The sequence below is a fragment of the Mirounga angustirostris genome, unplaced genomic scaffold (genome assembly GCF_029215605.1).
Source record: "Mirounga angustirostris isolate CCGP_5_RB_7025 unplaced genomic scaffold, mMirAng1.0.hap1 SCAF_7, whole genome shotgun sequence".
Lineage (NCBI taxonomy): Eukaryota > Metazoa > Chordata > Mammalia > Carnivora > Phocidae > Mirounga > Mirounga angustirostris.
In genome coordinates, this window is record NW_026991715.1 from 128,345,570 (window position 1) to 128,361,523 (window position 15,954).

At 37.8% G+C, this 15,954-nt stretch overlaps 1 long non-coding RNA gene across 1 annotated transcript in view; it reads left to right on the forward strand.

Annotated features, from left to right (window-relative positions):
* The window catches only part of LOC123833985 (uncharacterized), a 320,764-nt gene that overhangs the window by 33,533 nt on the left and 271,277 nt on the right, over positions 1-15,954 (forward strand). The window contains exon 2 of the long non-coding RNA XR_010413335.1: positions 14,384-14,520. This is a non-coding gene — a long non-coding RNA (uncharacterized LOC123833985). The remainder of the gene's footprint in view (positions 1-14,383; positions 14,521-15,954) is intronic.

Genomic DNA, 15,954 nt, shown 5'->3' on the forward strand with positions numbered 1-15,954 from the left:
AGTCTTCCTCAGAAGTCTTCTTCTCTCACTATAATTATCATTTCTAAACAGATAAATTTCCCTATCTGAATTGATAGCCCTGATTTTTTTCTATATTTGTATTTTCCGGCTCATCATTTCCTCTTTAAAACCTCAGTGTCTGGGGCGCCTGGGTGGCTCAGTCGTTAAGCGTCTGCCTTCGGCTCAGGTCATGGTCCCAGGGTCCTGGGATCGAGCCCCGCATCGGGCTCCCTGCTCAGCGGGAAGCCTGCTTCTCCCTCTCCCACTCCCCCTGCTTGTGTTCCCTCTCTCGCTGTGTCTCTCTCTGTCAAATAAATAAAAAATTAAAAAAAATAAATAAAATAAAATAAAACCTCAGTGTCATCCCAAAATACAATTAGGACAGAATGATACTTCCAACTTTCTTTTCATCTTTTCTGTTATATTTGACACGACCTCTACCTGAGCCATTGCCTGCTAACTGGTTGCTAGGCTTCCAACCTCCTTCCCTAACCTGTCGTATTTATTAGTACCAGCTCATATCACTAAAATATTTTCATATTAAATCCTGATTGAAAACTTCCAATGTGTATATACATGTGGTCCTATATGTATAAAGGACATAAAGATTCTCCAGAACTGGACCACAACTGTTTTACTAATTTGTCTCATCCTCACCTCTCAAATGTAATTCCAGTATCAGTCGGATGGGTCTATTCACTGTCCCTTAAACATTTCTTGTCATGCTTACCTCTTCAGCTTTGTTTCCTTTGCTTCCCTGGAGTTCTCTCATTTTTTTGTATTTGTTCAACTCTAACCCTCAAGGTATTCTTATCAGCCCAAGTGGTGATAAAGGGCCTTGAAGAAAAATAAAACAGTATTAAAGGGAGATACGTATGTACGGGAGGTGGGAAGTACTGTTTTATAGAAAATGGCCAGGGGATTCCTCTGTCATAGAGGAGATCTGGAAGAAATGAAGAGAGATCCACAGACATATCTGAGAGAAGATTATTCTAAGCAGAGGAAACAGCAAATGCAAAGGCCCTGCAGCAGAATGTGCTTGGTATGGTCAAGAAACAAGGAATACTGCAGGGCTAGAGTAGAATGAGCAAGGGAAAGGATTTGGAGATGAAGTCAGGGAGGTTGGGGTACCGTTCTTCCAGAATGGTGATGGTTATTCCAAGGACTGTGGCTTGACTCCATGTAAGAAAATCATTGGACTGCAGGCTTTGGACGTAGTGTCATCTGGTTTATGTGTTAGATCAGAACTTTGATTATCATGGTATTCCTTCTCTGGAAATGCCAGGAATCTGGCAATTTATAAAATCAGGAAAACCTCCTTGCTTTTAAAGAAACCCATCTAACCTATGGTTTATTTTACTATAAGTTTAAATCATAGTATATTCAATATTTGGAGATTTCAAAATTTTATGGGCTTGTTTCTTAATTTTGTTCTGCTTTTCTTTTCTTTGATTTTACTGTTTTGTAACATAATTTTATTCTCTTAAGTAATACATATACACAGTTTAAAAGACAAATATTGGCACAAGTTTATAAAAGAAATAGTGTTCTTTTCCTTTCTCTTTCCTACCTCTGACTCCTGCTCTCCCATGGTAATTACTTTTAATTCTTTTATCTTTGTTTATAGTATACCTAAGTAATATGTTTATACTGCCAGTCAGGATTTTTTTTTCCAGTTTTAGATATTATCTGTTAATTTCCTCCAGAGAATGTAATGATACAACTCTATCATGTATCTCTCTTGTGGGCTACATATATGTTCTCATTTCCCTTCCACCTTTTCCCTATATAGTTTTTTCAGTTTGGGGATAGGTCAGTATTCAGTGTTTATATTATTATAGCCATGAAAATATTGTCGAACCATGTTGTATACTATGATTATTTTCTTTGCTTATATAACTTTTTTCTCATCTTTCTTTCTTTCTTTCTTTCTTTCTTTCTTTCTTTCTTTCTTTCTTTTTCTTTCTTTCTTTCTTTCATTATTCCTATTTGGTTCTTTTGTAGTTGCCTGTGTACCTATATCATTAGTTCTTTTCAAACTCTCCAAATGCATTTTAAAATCAGTCCTACATTTTTTTTTAATATGGTCAAATGCATCAGGTAAACTGTCAGTTCTTTTTTTTTTTTTTAATTTGTTTTCTTGAAAAGCCATCCCTTCTAGAACCCTCTGTACTTTTGCTCCAATCTGGACAGGGTGTTGTCTAGACCTGTTGCCTCTTGTCACCCTTGGACTTCCTCATCTTTCTAGCACTTCATTATACCATCATCCCAGAAATAATACCCTTTAGCTCTCTCTTATATTATAGCCCATATTTCTTGGGTCTTTTTTGTTGTTGTTGTTATACCATATTTTCCATTAGCTTCCTAAGAAAGATGTCATCAAAGGTAATTTTTTTTTTACCTTACATATCTGAAAATATATTTATTCCACTGATAATTTGGTTTTGAACTCTGGGTTACAGATCTCTTTTTTTTTTTGCCCTTAGTTAGAAAGGCATTGCTTTCTTATCATCTAGCTTTTTATGCTGTTGAGAAATTTGATATTTGATTTCTAATCTGTTATTACATTCTGGTGTTTAGTTAGTATGAAGGGACAGACTTTATTCACCTTCTCAGCTAATCTTGTTCTAGGACATTCCCTGTTTTCATAGATATCTTGTGTCTCTAATTTCTCACCATTTCTAGATTTTGCAGCATAAATTATCCTGCTCTTATTTGGCATTGCTTGCTGTTGGGACTTAAGTTTTAACTTATCTGCTCTGTTATATTAGAGACCACTCAATTACCTATTTTCCATCTTCCAAAATTATGTTTAAATCTCTTGTTTTCTTTATTTTTTTCCACTCTTTCTTCTTGTGGGGTTTATACTTCTTAGAAACTTCTTTGTATTGATTTCTGGACATTGCAGGGATTAAATATGTGTTCAATATGCCATGTTTGACAGGAAGTTAAGGATTTCAGAATTTTAAGAAACAAACCTATTTTTCTACCTTTGTTTAAAGAGCTTCAATTTCCATATACAGTCTATCTATAAAGCAAATTCCCTAATAGTGCAAAGTAACATCTGCTAATATAAGAATGCTAGATAGGAATTGAATTCATGAAAATCAAATCAACACATTAGTCAGGGTCTAACATGACAGTACTAGGCATCAAGAGGATATTAAAGAAGTATATGATATGGTCTCTTCTTTTAGGGTGCTTACCATCTTGTTGGGATGATAAGGTACACACACTATCATATGAGAGAGTTAAAGATTTCATTAGAAATCTAAAAAAATACTAGAAATGGACTTGAACAAAAAAGTTGATGGTTTAATTAAGTGGAATAGGTAAGGTAGGCGCTTCTGAGAAGAATGGGAATGTATGAATAAAGGTATGAATATAAAATAAAAACGTTCTAAAAGTAAAATACATTTGCAACACTGACAGTTTCTTACCTACTTTGTCCATTTTACGTAATCTTTTTTTGGGGGGGGAGGTTGAAGGTAGTAGCAGTAATCAATTTCAAAGAAATGTTAGTGACCTTAATTATTTACAGTCATTGTAGGCCTCAAAATGGGGTTTTCTTCAGACATTCTTTGAGTCTTTCTGTTTCAGCTACATGATTCGAAGTGGAGATCAGCCCCTGTGTCTGGCAAACCTAGACTTAATTGGATTAGCAAATGCAAGTCTAGAATTTTAAATACCAAATTTGTGCACATTCTTGGCACTCTACACCCATGGGAGGCATTTTGGAATGCTTAAAAGTCTCCAAAGGGTCCAGACTAACCAATCTACGCACTTGGGGCAAAAATTTCAACCTGAGACTACATTTTCATTTTAAAATGTTTTCCAGTTTCTCAGTATACCACTGCAGTTTAGCTCCTTGCTTGTGAGCCTAAGTGTATCAGAGAATATACCCCCTATTCTTTTTTCTTCTATCTCCCTAGATAGTTGCTAGGCCTTCATTTATCCATTTGCCATTTCCCACATTTGATAAGTGAATGCTGAATATAATTTTTGTATTCAAACATGTGAGTTCTCATCCAAATATAGTCCTCAGTGAGGCAAGAGAATGTTAATATCCCTTTACTCCCTTCCCTATCCTCATCTTTACAATCCTGGGAGTTTAACTAGCTTGTTTTATGAAATTTAACTCTGCTGACAGTCTTCAGTCTTCTTCAATGTTTAATTCAAATCTACTGCTCTGCCATAAAACCTTTCCCAATTCTAATATATATTTTACCCTATATTACCTGAATTGTGTTTTATTTACCACAGACTCAGACATTTTAGCATGTACTATTTCTCTAATAATACGATGTGTATTTGATGTGATCAGTCCCCGTAGATTGATCAAGAAATAAATTTCAAGAGGCACCTGGGTGGCTCAGTCAGTTCAGCATCTGACTCTTATTTTGGCTTAGGTCATGATCTCAGGGTCCTGAGATCAAGCCCCATGTCAGCTCCGTGCTCAGCAGGGAGTCTCCTTGAGATTCTCTCTCTCCTTCTGCCCTTCCCCCCCATTCGCACTCTCTCCCCACTCTCTAAAATCAATAAATCTTTTTAAAAAAAGAAATTTCAAAGATGTCATATTACATATAGAATATAATTTTGCTGATAATTCAATCCGTTATTGGACATACACAAAGTGGATCAATTGGTTTTACTACAACTGATTCTAACCAATTATAACCATGTTTCAACTGCAATAATCTTAGTTAAAAATAACCGTCTTTCAAGACATGTATGTTTCCCCCCCAAAATACACTCTATAACTAGATTTTTGAATGTGAAAAATATTTCCACCTCAGAAGTTAATTTTCCACCCCAGAAAAATATTTCCATTTCAGGTATCTTGAAATTTATGGATAAAATGTTTTCAGTACAGAACTGTGTGTTTGGTGAATGGAGATTTACAAAGAGAAAATGAACATCAAAACTTCAGCTTAATCTTCAGCAGTTCTTTGCACAAATCCTCCCCTTGTACCCTAACTTTGAAGACTAATTAACACATATATCATTTTGCCTTTGCAGTCTTACTTTCAAACACACTCTCGGTTTTATGTTACTCTGGATTTGAAGACCAGTCTCTCTGCACTTTTTACCAAAAGAGCAATAGACAAGGGAAGGAAAGAAGGGAGGAAAGGCAGAAGGGGTGGAAAAGAGGAAGGAAGGAAATCACTCAAGTCGTATTTTTCATTGTGTGTAGTTTTCCTAAAGATGGTTATGGAGGAGGGGTTAGATTCTGAGCTTGGAGCCTTTTCTAGCTTCCAGTTCATTCCTTCTTCATTTTTCTGGAGTTATCAATAAGTGTTTCCTTTTGTCTTACCTAAAACACATCTATTTCTATTCAGATGCTGGAAGCACAGCTTCTCCTCTGAAATGGGCTTTTAAAATCTTGTGTTTAATAAAGGTAGCCCTCTTCTTGCATATGAATTTTCTATTAGCTGCCAAGAAAATTGAAGTTTCTTGATATCCCTAGACTTAAAGATTCCTTAGCTTCTTTTGAACATCCTTAGAAACAACCTGGACACACACCTTATAAACTGATATTAAAGTAAAAGACACTTGGGTCTTGGTTCCATGAGATATTCTGTGACTATGTATACCTTCAATACCTCAAGATGAACCATCATAAATATGGCCTTTTGTGACAGGAAAAAAAATATGTTGGGAAACTTGGTAACTTCGAGAACATTGCTTTGTGTTTAAAGTATTGTGTATTATTACCATAGTAGTTAATATTTATTAAACCTTTACTTGGGCTATGTACTGGTCTATCTCCATTCCCTACAAAGATCCTGTAAGTTCACTGTATTTTTTTTCTGCTATAACAAATTACCATAAACTGGGTGGCTTAAAACTCACCTATATTCTCATAGTTCTAGAGGCCAAATCATGGAAACCAAGAGATCTACAGGACCATGCTCTCTTTGAAGACTCTAAGCAGAATATCTTTCCTTGCCTCGTTCAGCTTCATATGGCTCAAGCATTTCTTGGCTTGTGGAATAATTCCAGTCTCTACCTTCATCTTCACATGGCCTTCTCTTTTCCCTATGTGTCTCTCCTCTGTGTGTCTCTTATGAGGACACTCGTCATTGGACTCAGAAAATCTTGAATCATGCCTCAAGATATTTAACGTAATTATATCTGCAAACACCCCTTTTCCAAATGAGGTCATATTCATAGGTTGTGGGGGTTAGAACATGGACATGTGGGGACAACTATTCAACCCACTACTGTCATTGAAGCTTTTTTTAATGGATGAAGAAACCAAAGTTCAGAAAATTCACATAACTTGGTCAAGATTAGATAAACAAAATTTAATCTGGATTAGTCTCTCACCAAAATATGCGCTATTTTTATTACACTGTCTCTTATGTGAAGCTCTGGATTGCATGTATATCTTGAGTAGAGTTGGAAATCTATAAATGTGGTGAATCTCATTCTCTTTTCATACTAGGCATGCTATTATCATCTTAGTGCCCTTCCAAGTAAACCTATCTTTACCAGGAGACATGCCAGTGGAACTTTTTTTGAGAATATGCCTGAAGCATACTTTTCCCAATTATCCCAAGTTAAAACACTAATAAAGAACATCAATTCCCCAGCAAACCAATCACTGCTGTAAGTGGCATTTATATCATTCTCTTTCAAATCAGCAGAAGAAGCAGATGGCTTAAGTCATATATTTGGGCGATCAGCAGGCCACAATTTTCTATAGATGAATGTGAACAGCACTTTTAAAAACATAATTTTTATGGCATTGCCGGAAATGGCCAGCAATCCCTGTACCGATGGATGAAAGATTACTCCAAACTTTGCTGTGAAAGAGAGGAGAAGGCAAGGGGGTCAATGCTCAGAAACGAAGACCCTTTGCTCTTCTTTGCTCCTGCCTTTACTGGTCCTTCAGGATAATCATAAATCTTTATCACTGTTTCTCAAGCATGTGATCTGTGACAAGGGGTCTTACTGGAACTAGGAGAATCTGTTTATGGGAAAGATACAATATGCTAATCTGCTATGTTAATCTGTGTGTTCTAGTGTTCTACGAGTTCTGCTAAACATAGTCTAGGGGACAATGCATACATTTCTTAGATCACAGGGCAGCTGTTTGGGCTAAGAAAGCTTTGGGGACGGCAATTCCTGCCACATTCCTACGGCAGAGAAGTCACTAGACCTCAGCATTCCAAAGGCCTGCACCCTTCTCGGAAACCTTCCCTCACCCCCAACTACCTCCATGTTACATTTTAGCAAGCCAGGTATTATGGATGATTTCATGCTCTATATTAACCCCAACATGGCATGTTTTAATCTTAATGGTTCTTTATCACCAAAATTCAGAAGACACCCTTAACTTGGTACACATGACAAGCTGACCTAAACCCAGATGTTCTGAGCTCACAACCTTTCTGAAGATTTTAATTTTAGCCTTAGCTGCCATTTTTTTCTGACCTCTCAAATAGAGTTATTTCAAAATAACAGACATTTTGTTTCATTCTTTGACCCAAGAATGGCAAATTTTCATATAAGTTTATTATTTCCTAATTCGTTTCAGCTCTTTCCCTCAGCAGTTGCACCAAAGTGCATTTTCACAGAGAATTTCATGGTCCTTTTTTAATGAAAATTAATTCAGTGTTGTATGCTTTTGATTGTTACAACTTTAGTCCCATTTTATGGCTGGGGAAGTTGGTTCAGAGACAAATGACTTTTCGTAAATTATAAGGCAAGCTCTCATCAGAGACTTGCTGGTTGTTGCTCTTAAGACTATGACTGACTTTTGTCAAATGTAACCCATATAAAAATAGACTCTGATTTTATAACTTATAGTCTTTCCTCTCCTTGCAGTTGTCACTTTCCTCAACATCTGCTTAGCCCTTCAGGAGTTCCCCTGCAGTATGTTAATTTCACGATTACTTATTTCATGATTTTATGTCTTTTTGAGATTCTTTATCTAGACTGTAGGCTGAGAATCTTTTTTGCTTTGAATCCCTTTCCTAATCCCCCAAGATGCCTGAGTTATTATTCTATTCCCACTAGAAACCCAGAATGTTTGCTGATATTAGTGTCTGAAGTGAAGGTTGCTCATTTCTACTGCTTTAGTCTAGGCTTTTTTACCATGGCATTGTATGTATTAAAGATCATGGACTCTGGAGTCAGGCAACCTAGGTTCAATTCCAGCTCTACTATGTACCTTGGTCAAATTACTTATCCTCTGTGTCCCTTAGTTTTCCAATCTATAAAATGGAGATAATAATGGTACTTATATGACAGGATTTGTAATGATGAAGTAAGTTAATACTAAAATGAGAATGATGCCTAGAATGTAATGATCATTAAATATATATTTATTGAAGAAGTAATTTTTCCCCAAGATTTGTGCCACTGCCACATGTTGTGTTTCTGCCCCTAATCTCGTTCCCCACCAATTCACTTGTGATTACAGTCAGAGTGATCCTTCTAAAGTACAAATAGGATACTCTGCTTCTCTGCTTAAATATCTAAATAGAGTTTCAGCTTCCAGCTGCCATGGATTGAGCTGCCCAGGTGCCCCCAATCAACCCAATTTTTTAAATGGCAAGTGAAGTAAACAAATTTTATAAAAGACAAAATACAAATGGCCAATAATCATGTAAAAAGATGTTCAACATTACTGGTCATTGCTGGAAATACATAAAATCATAATGAAATACCATTTCATAAGTATAGAATGACTAAAATTAAAAGAACTAATAATATGAAGTATTGGCAAGGAAGGAAAAACAAGAATTTTCACACATTTATGGTGAGATATAAAATGGCATGACCACTTTTAAGAACAATTTGCAAATTTCTCTAAAGTTGAACATACTTATAATATGACCTAGCAAATCTTTTCTTGGGTATTTCTGCAAAATAAATGAAAACTTATGTCGATAAGAAGACTTGTACATAAATGTTCATAGCCACTTTATTTACAGTGGCCAAACAACCGAAATAATAATGAGTTCTAGTAAATGAGTGGATAAACAAACTATAGTACATCATAAAATCAAATATTAGCAAAAAAAAAAAACTATTGATACACAAAACATGGAGGAATTTCACAGATATGCTGAGTAAAAAAAAAAGAAATTCATATGAAAAAATTCTACTTACATGAAATTGTAGAATAAGTAAAATCAAACCATAAAAGTGAATAAAAGCAGAACAGTTTTTACCTGAGTCAGAAAGTGAGGGGAGCAAGAGAGGAGATGACTACAAAGGGGCACTAGCAAACTTTCCCAGGAGATGGAAATGTTTGATATCTTGATTGGAGTGTAGGTTACACATGTATACATTTGTCAGAATTTTTTTGGCCCTAAATGTATGCATTTTATTTAATGTAAATTCAATTCAGTTCATTAAAAAAAATTAGATATTTCATATCCTGACTTCCATCCCCCTCTGGAGCCTAATCTCTGTTTCATCTTGAACTTTAAGTTTTCTCCATTTTGGGTACTTCTTGCCTTCAAGTTTTTGCATAAACTGTCCCCACTACTTGATAATCTTTCCACTTTTTCACCTTTCCTTCTAACCCCAGATTGGTTAAGTGCTCTTCCCAACTGTTTCCAAACCATTCTAATATAATGCTCAATAGACAATATATTCTGTACATGTTATTACATGTTATTGTTTTTGCTTGTTTAATTGTCTGTCTTTCCTGTTAAAGTCTAACCTCCCTGAATATAGGAATTGTGTCCGCTTTGTTTGCCACCATACCTATCATGGCCTTGGCTTGTAATTGGCACTTAATATATATTTATTGAATGAGTAAATGAATGAACCAATAAATGAACAAATGAGCTTACATAAACGTCCTGAAATCTTTAGGTAGATTCTGTTATTTCAAGGTTCTGTTCTCTAAGTAAAATTAATTGAGGGCTTCCCCCTCTAAGTGAGTGTTATTTTTGGTATGGCACCACACATTTTATTATAGGTATTTTCTTCTAAATTGTATTTCTCAGAAGCCACCGTTTTTGTAGGAGCAGTGAGTCACAAAAATGCAATTCTTGGCTCTGCTTTTCCCCAATATCCCAGCCCCCCAGCTAGCCAGACCAAACATTCCTTATTAACCATGTTTTTGATTGTGTACAGGATTTCTGTCGGATTTAGATTGTCTATCAAGATATTCAGTAATCTTCCACTCTGAAAAGTATAGCATAATTTTCCTTTTTTATAATGTTCTCTACCTTTTTGCAAACGCTTTTTTAAAAAATAGGTGTGAAAAGAGAGAGTTTGACTTCTTCTTTGCCAATCTGAATAAATTTTATTTCTTTTTGTTGTCTAACTGCTGTTGCTAGGACTTCTAGTACTATGTTGAACAATAGTGGCTAGAGTGGGCATCCTTGATGTGTTCCTGATCTTAAGGGAAAGGCTCTCAGCTTTTCCCCATTGAGGATGATATTCGCTGTGGGTTTTTCATAGTTGGATTTTATGAACTTGTGGAATGTTCCCTCTATCCCTATACTCTGAAGAGTTTTAATCAGGAAAGGATGTTGGATTTTGTCAAATGCTTTTTCTGCATCTATTGAGAGGACCATATGGTTCTTCTCCCTCCTCTTATTAATGTGTTCTATCAGACTGATTGATTTGCGAATGTTGAACCACCCTTGCATCCCGGGTATAAATCCCACTTGGTCGTGGTGGATGATCCTTTTAATGTATTGTTGGATCCTATTAGCTAGGATTTTGTTGACGATTTTGGAATCCATATTCATCAGTGATATATGACATGAAACTTTATGTGGAAAACCCAAAAGACTCCACCCCCAAATTACTAGAACTCATCCAGCAATTCAGTAATGTGGCAGGATACAAAATCAATGCACAGGAATCAGTTGCTTTCTTATACACTAACAATGCAACTGTAGAAAGAGAAATTAGAGAAACAATTCCATTTATAATACCACCAAAAACCATAAGATACCTTGGAATAAACCTAACCAAAGAGGTAAAGGATCTATACTCTAGGAACTACAGAACACTCATGAAAGAAGTTGAATAAGATACAAAAGATGGAAAAATATTCCATGCTCATGGATGGGAAGAATAAACATTGTTAAAATGTCTATGGTGCCCAGAGCAATCTATACCTTCAATGCCGTCCCGATCAAAATTCCAATGACATTTTTCAAAATGCTGAAACAAATAATCCTAAAATTTGTATGGAATCAGAAAAGACCCCAAATCACCAAGGAAATGTTGAAAAAGAAAAAGCTGGGGGCATCACGTTGCCCGATTTCAAGCTATATTACAAAACTGTGATCACCAAGACAGCATGGTACTGGCACAAAAACAGACATATAGACCAATGGAACAGAGAACCCAGATATGGACCCTCAACTCTATGGTCAAATAATCTTTGACAAAGCAGGAAAAAACATGCAATGGAAAAAAGACAGTCTCTTCAATAAATGGTGCAGGGAAAATTGGACAGCCACAGGCAGAAGAATGAAACTCAACCATTCTCTAACACCATTTACAAAGATAAACTCTAAATGGATGAAAGACCTCAATGTAAGACAGGAATCCACCAAAATCCTAGAGGAGAACATAGGCAGTAACCTCTTTGACATCGGCCACAGCAACTTCTTTCAAGATACATCTCCAAAAGCTAGTGAAGCAAAAGCAAAAATGAACTTTTGGGACTTCATCAAGATAAAAATCTTCTGCACAGCCAAGGAAACAGTCAACAAAACAAAGAGGCAACCCACAGAATGGGAGAAGATATTTGCAAATGACACTACAGATAAAGGGCTGGTATCCAAGATCTATAAAGAACTTCTCAAACTCAACCCCCGAAAAACAAATAATCAAGTCAAAAAGTGGGCAGAAGAGACGAACAGACACTTCTCTGAAGAAGACATACAAATGGCTAACAGACACATGAAAAAATGTTCATCACTAGCCATCAGGGAAATCCAAATCAAAACCACATTGAGATACCACCTTATACCAGTTAGAATGGCAAAAATGGACAGGGAAAGAAACAACAAATGTTGGAGAGGTTGTGGAGAAAGGGGAACCCTCTTACACTGTTGGTGGGAATGCAAGTTGGTACAGCCACTTTGGAAAACAGTGTAGAGGTGCCTCAAAAATTTAAAATTAGAGCTCCCTATGACCCAGCAATTGCACTACTGGTGATTTACCCCAAAGACACAGATGTAGTGAAAAGAAGGGCCATATGTACCCCAATGTTCATAGCAGCAATGTCTGCAATAGCCAAACTGTGGAAAGAGCCAAGATGCCCTTCAACAGATGAATGGATAAAGAAGATGTGGTCCATATATACAATGGAATATTACTCAGCCATCAGAAAAGATGAATACCCAACTTTTGCATCAACATGGATGGGATTGGAGGAGATTATGCTAAGTGAAATAAGTCAAGCAGAGAAAGTCAATTATCACATGGTTTCACTTATTTGTGGAACATAAGGAATAGCATAGAGGACATTAGGAGAAGGAAGGGAAAAATGGGGGCGGGGAATTGGAGGGAGAGATGAACTATGAGAGACTATGGACTCTGAGAAACAAACAGGGTTTTAGAGGGGAGGGGGGAGGGAGGAGGGGTTAGCCCAGTGATGGGTATTAAGGAGGGCACGTACTGCATGGAGCATTGGGTGTTATATGAAAACAATGGATCGTGGATCACCACATCAAAAACTAATGATGTATGGTGACTAACATAACATAATAAAATTAAAAAAAAAAATAGGTGCTATTTCTCTCTCCATATATATACCAAATATATATGAACAATACAGGTGAAACCTAATAAGATAGACTCTTATTTATTCTGCCATTGTTTCTTATATCTTTTATTCTATTTTAACATGTAGTTTCAAAGCTTTTAGGAAAAACTATACTACTATTCAGTCAATTCAAAGTATCAGAGAGGAGTATTAGGGTCCCCTTCTCAAATAGCTCAAAATCTGGTGAGGACTTAGAAATAAACAAACTGTTGTCTACTCTATGATCAATAAAGTCATGTCCAGGCACTCAGTGGGGGTTGGAGTCTGCAATTCTGTGTACATTATACCTAGTTGTTAAACACTCTTCTAAGTTAGGCATTAATAGTCTTACTTTATAAATAAAGATAATGAATCACAGGACAGTAGTGTTTTCAAGATCACATAACTAATAAGTGGCAGAACCAAAATCTAGGCCAGTCAGAATTTTAAGCCTATGTCTTTTTATGTGCACCACATTGGTCTCCTAAGAGTAGGGAGGGAAGAAAATTAAGGAGTCAAGAATGAACCACAGTTTTCTAGCTAGGTAGACTGGGTAGCAGGTGGTGGAATCCGTATTCTGAGTCCAGGTATGCAGTTAGTCAGACAAGTTTGGAGGAAAACATGGTATGTGGAGAAATTTGAAGATTAGTGTTTGATGCCTGTAGGCTGTTAAGTTCAGCTACTGCAGGCAACGGAAATGAGACTTTGGAGCACAACTACAGGCTTGGGTTGGAGATGAAGGTGTGAACACCATAGTACCTATATAGTGGTTGAAACTTTGGGTATGTATTGAATCACCCAGGAGGAGTATGCAGATTGAGAAGAGACTTAAATGTCCATCTTCAATTTGTTGGTCTCTAGATTTCTCTTGTAGATCTTATATAAAAATCTCATGCATGTATCAGGGCTTAATTAAACTTGGACTTATTCACTGAATAAATATTGATAAAATTACTGAGTATCAATTTTATGTTCAACAGTGGGTTAGGCTCTATAGGGAATAGAAAGGAAGAAGATAAATTTCCCCTCTCTAGGATCCTGCAGTCTGGCTGGCAAGTCAGAGTGTATCTACTAGAAGTCATAATGTACAATCTAGAGTGTGGACAGGACCAGCATGCTTTATGTTTGTGGGTATGTTTCAGGGAACCCTTGGGCATCTCATAATAAATAATCATAAGACATCCAAAAGTTATGATATAAACATCATTGATATAAGCTCCTCCCAGTTTACTACTTCTGTTTCTGTTCTTCTTTTTGGAAGCTATTCATCACTTAACAAATAATAAAAACTCCTTTCTTGAACATGTTATCCTTTAAGCCCATTCCTTTAATGCTAAAGAATGCAAGTGGACCTCAGGAAGGCTGGAACTTAGAATTAGAAAGCTGTAGGGAGAGCCATGGATGACCTCACTCCATTCCCATTCCTGCTTCTCACTGCAGGTCTGATTCATCTTCTCTCTGCTGACGCTCTCTCTGCTCCTAAAGCTGCCTGAAAAAATATGACCACCCAGAGTAGAATACGATTACTAAGCATTTTCTTAGCCTTGAGTTCCTCTTGGTTTTCCTTTCTCAACACTGTGCATGTATTATTTTTAATCCTTACAACAACCATTCAAGACTGAAATTACTCTTTCTACATTATAGATGAGGAGACTGAAGCTGAGAGAGACTATGGCCTGCTAAGTCACTGTCAGCTGCTGGGGATGCAGAAATGAAAACCCAAGGCCTCTGCCTTCATGGACTTCATAGTACAACGGCGAAGCAGATATTTATCATTATAGGTATAGACATCAATTAGTTATTACAAAATTCTGTAAGAAGCACTGTAATAGATGTGTAAACACTGAATTGTAACACAAAGGATGATGCCTGGAGAAGTACAGAGAGCACTGTAGAAAGGACATTTGAACCAACTTGGAAGAATGTGCAGCTCTCCAGATACAAAAAGGGGGGGAATGACATTTCAGGTTTTAGAGGCACAGAGTATTTATTATTTATAGGAAAAGCAGTGCTGTCCATGTTTCCCTTTGAACCCATGGCTCACCTTCTGAACTGGCAGCCAAGCTCAGATGTGCTTTACGTGAGCTTGGCTATAGGCCCTGCTGAAATGGTTCAAAATAATCTGATTTCCAGTAAGCCAGAGAAAAAAACACTTGAGACCAATATTTGTTATAAAAATTCAGTCTTGGGGGGCGGAGCAAGATGGCAGAGGAGTAGGAGACCTGGATTTCGTCTGGTCTCAGGAATTCAGCTGGATAGGGATCAAACCATTCTGAACACCTACGAACTCAACAGGAGATCAAAGAAAAGAATAGCACCAACTCTCTGAACAGAAAAGCGACCACTTTCTGGAAGGTAGGACTTGCGGAGAAGTGAATCCGAGGCGATATTCGGGAAGTTAGAAGGCGGGGGGGAGGGGGCCTCTGTCAGCCGCTACTGGCAAGTGATAGAGCAGTGGAGCTCGAAATCGGAACTTTTAGAAGTCTGCTCCGCTGAGGGACGTCACTCCAGTGGCTAAGCGGGGGGTGAAACCCTCCCATGTGGTTCAGGACCCTCAGGGTTACAGAAAGACCGGGGGTGCCTGAGTGTGGCAGAGCTCCCAGGGATCAGAGTGGGGAAGCCGGCTGCAGAGATGGAGCTGAGGAGCGGGCTCTTAGCTCTGTGTTGCCATAAACCATGATCCAAGGCACAGTCGGGCCACTGTTCTTCCAGCAGGGACCCAACAAGCAGCAGATCTGGGGAGACTCCCCTTCCTCCCCTAGAGGAGCAGTGCAGGAGCACACCACAGGGATCTGCTGGGTTTGGAGACTCCACACAGGGTCGGGTGCCAGAGACAGAAACGCTCGGTCACAGGCCAGATGAGCATGGAGTGCGGCCGGAGACCAGGGAGACAGGAGTGATTGACTGCTTTTCTCTGGGGGACGCACTGAGGAGTGGGGCCCCGAGTTCTCAGCTCCTCCGGGACCAGAGATTGGGAGGCCGCCATTTCACTCTCATCCTCCAAAGCTGTACGAAAAGCTTGCAAGGAACAAAAGCTCCTGAGAGCAAACCTGAGCAGATGACTTAGCCTGGCCCCGGCAAGGGCGGGGCAATTCCACCTCTGGCAAAGACATCTGAGAACCACTGCAACAGGCCCCTCCCCCAGAAGATCAGCAAGAACAGCCAGCCAAGACCAAGTTTACTGATCAATGAGAATGGCAGAACTCCAGCACTAA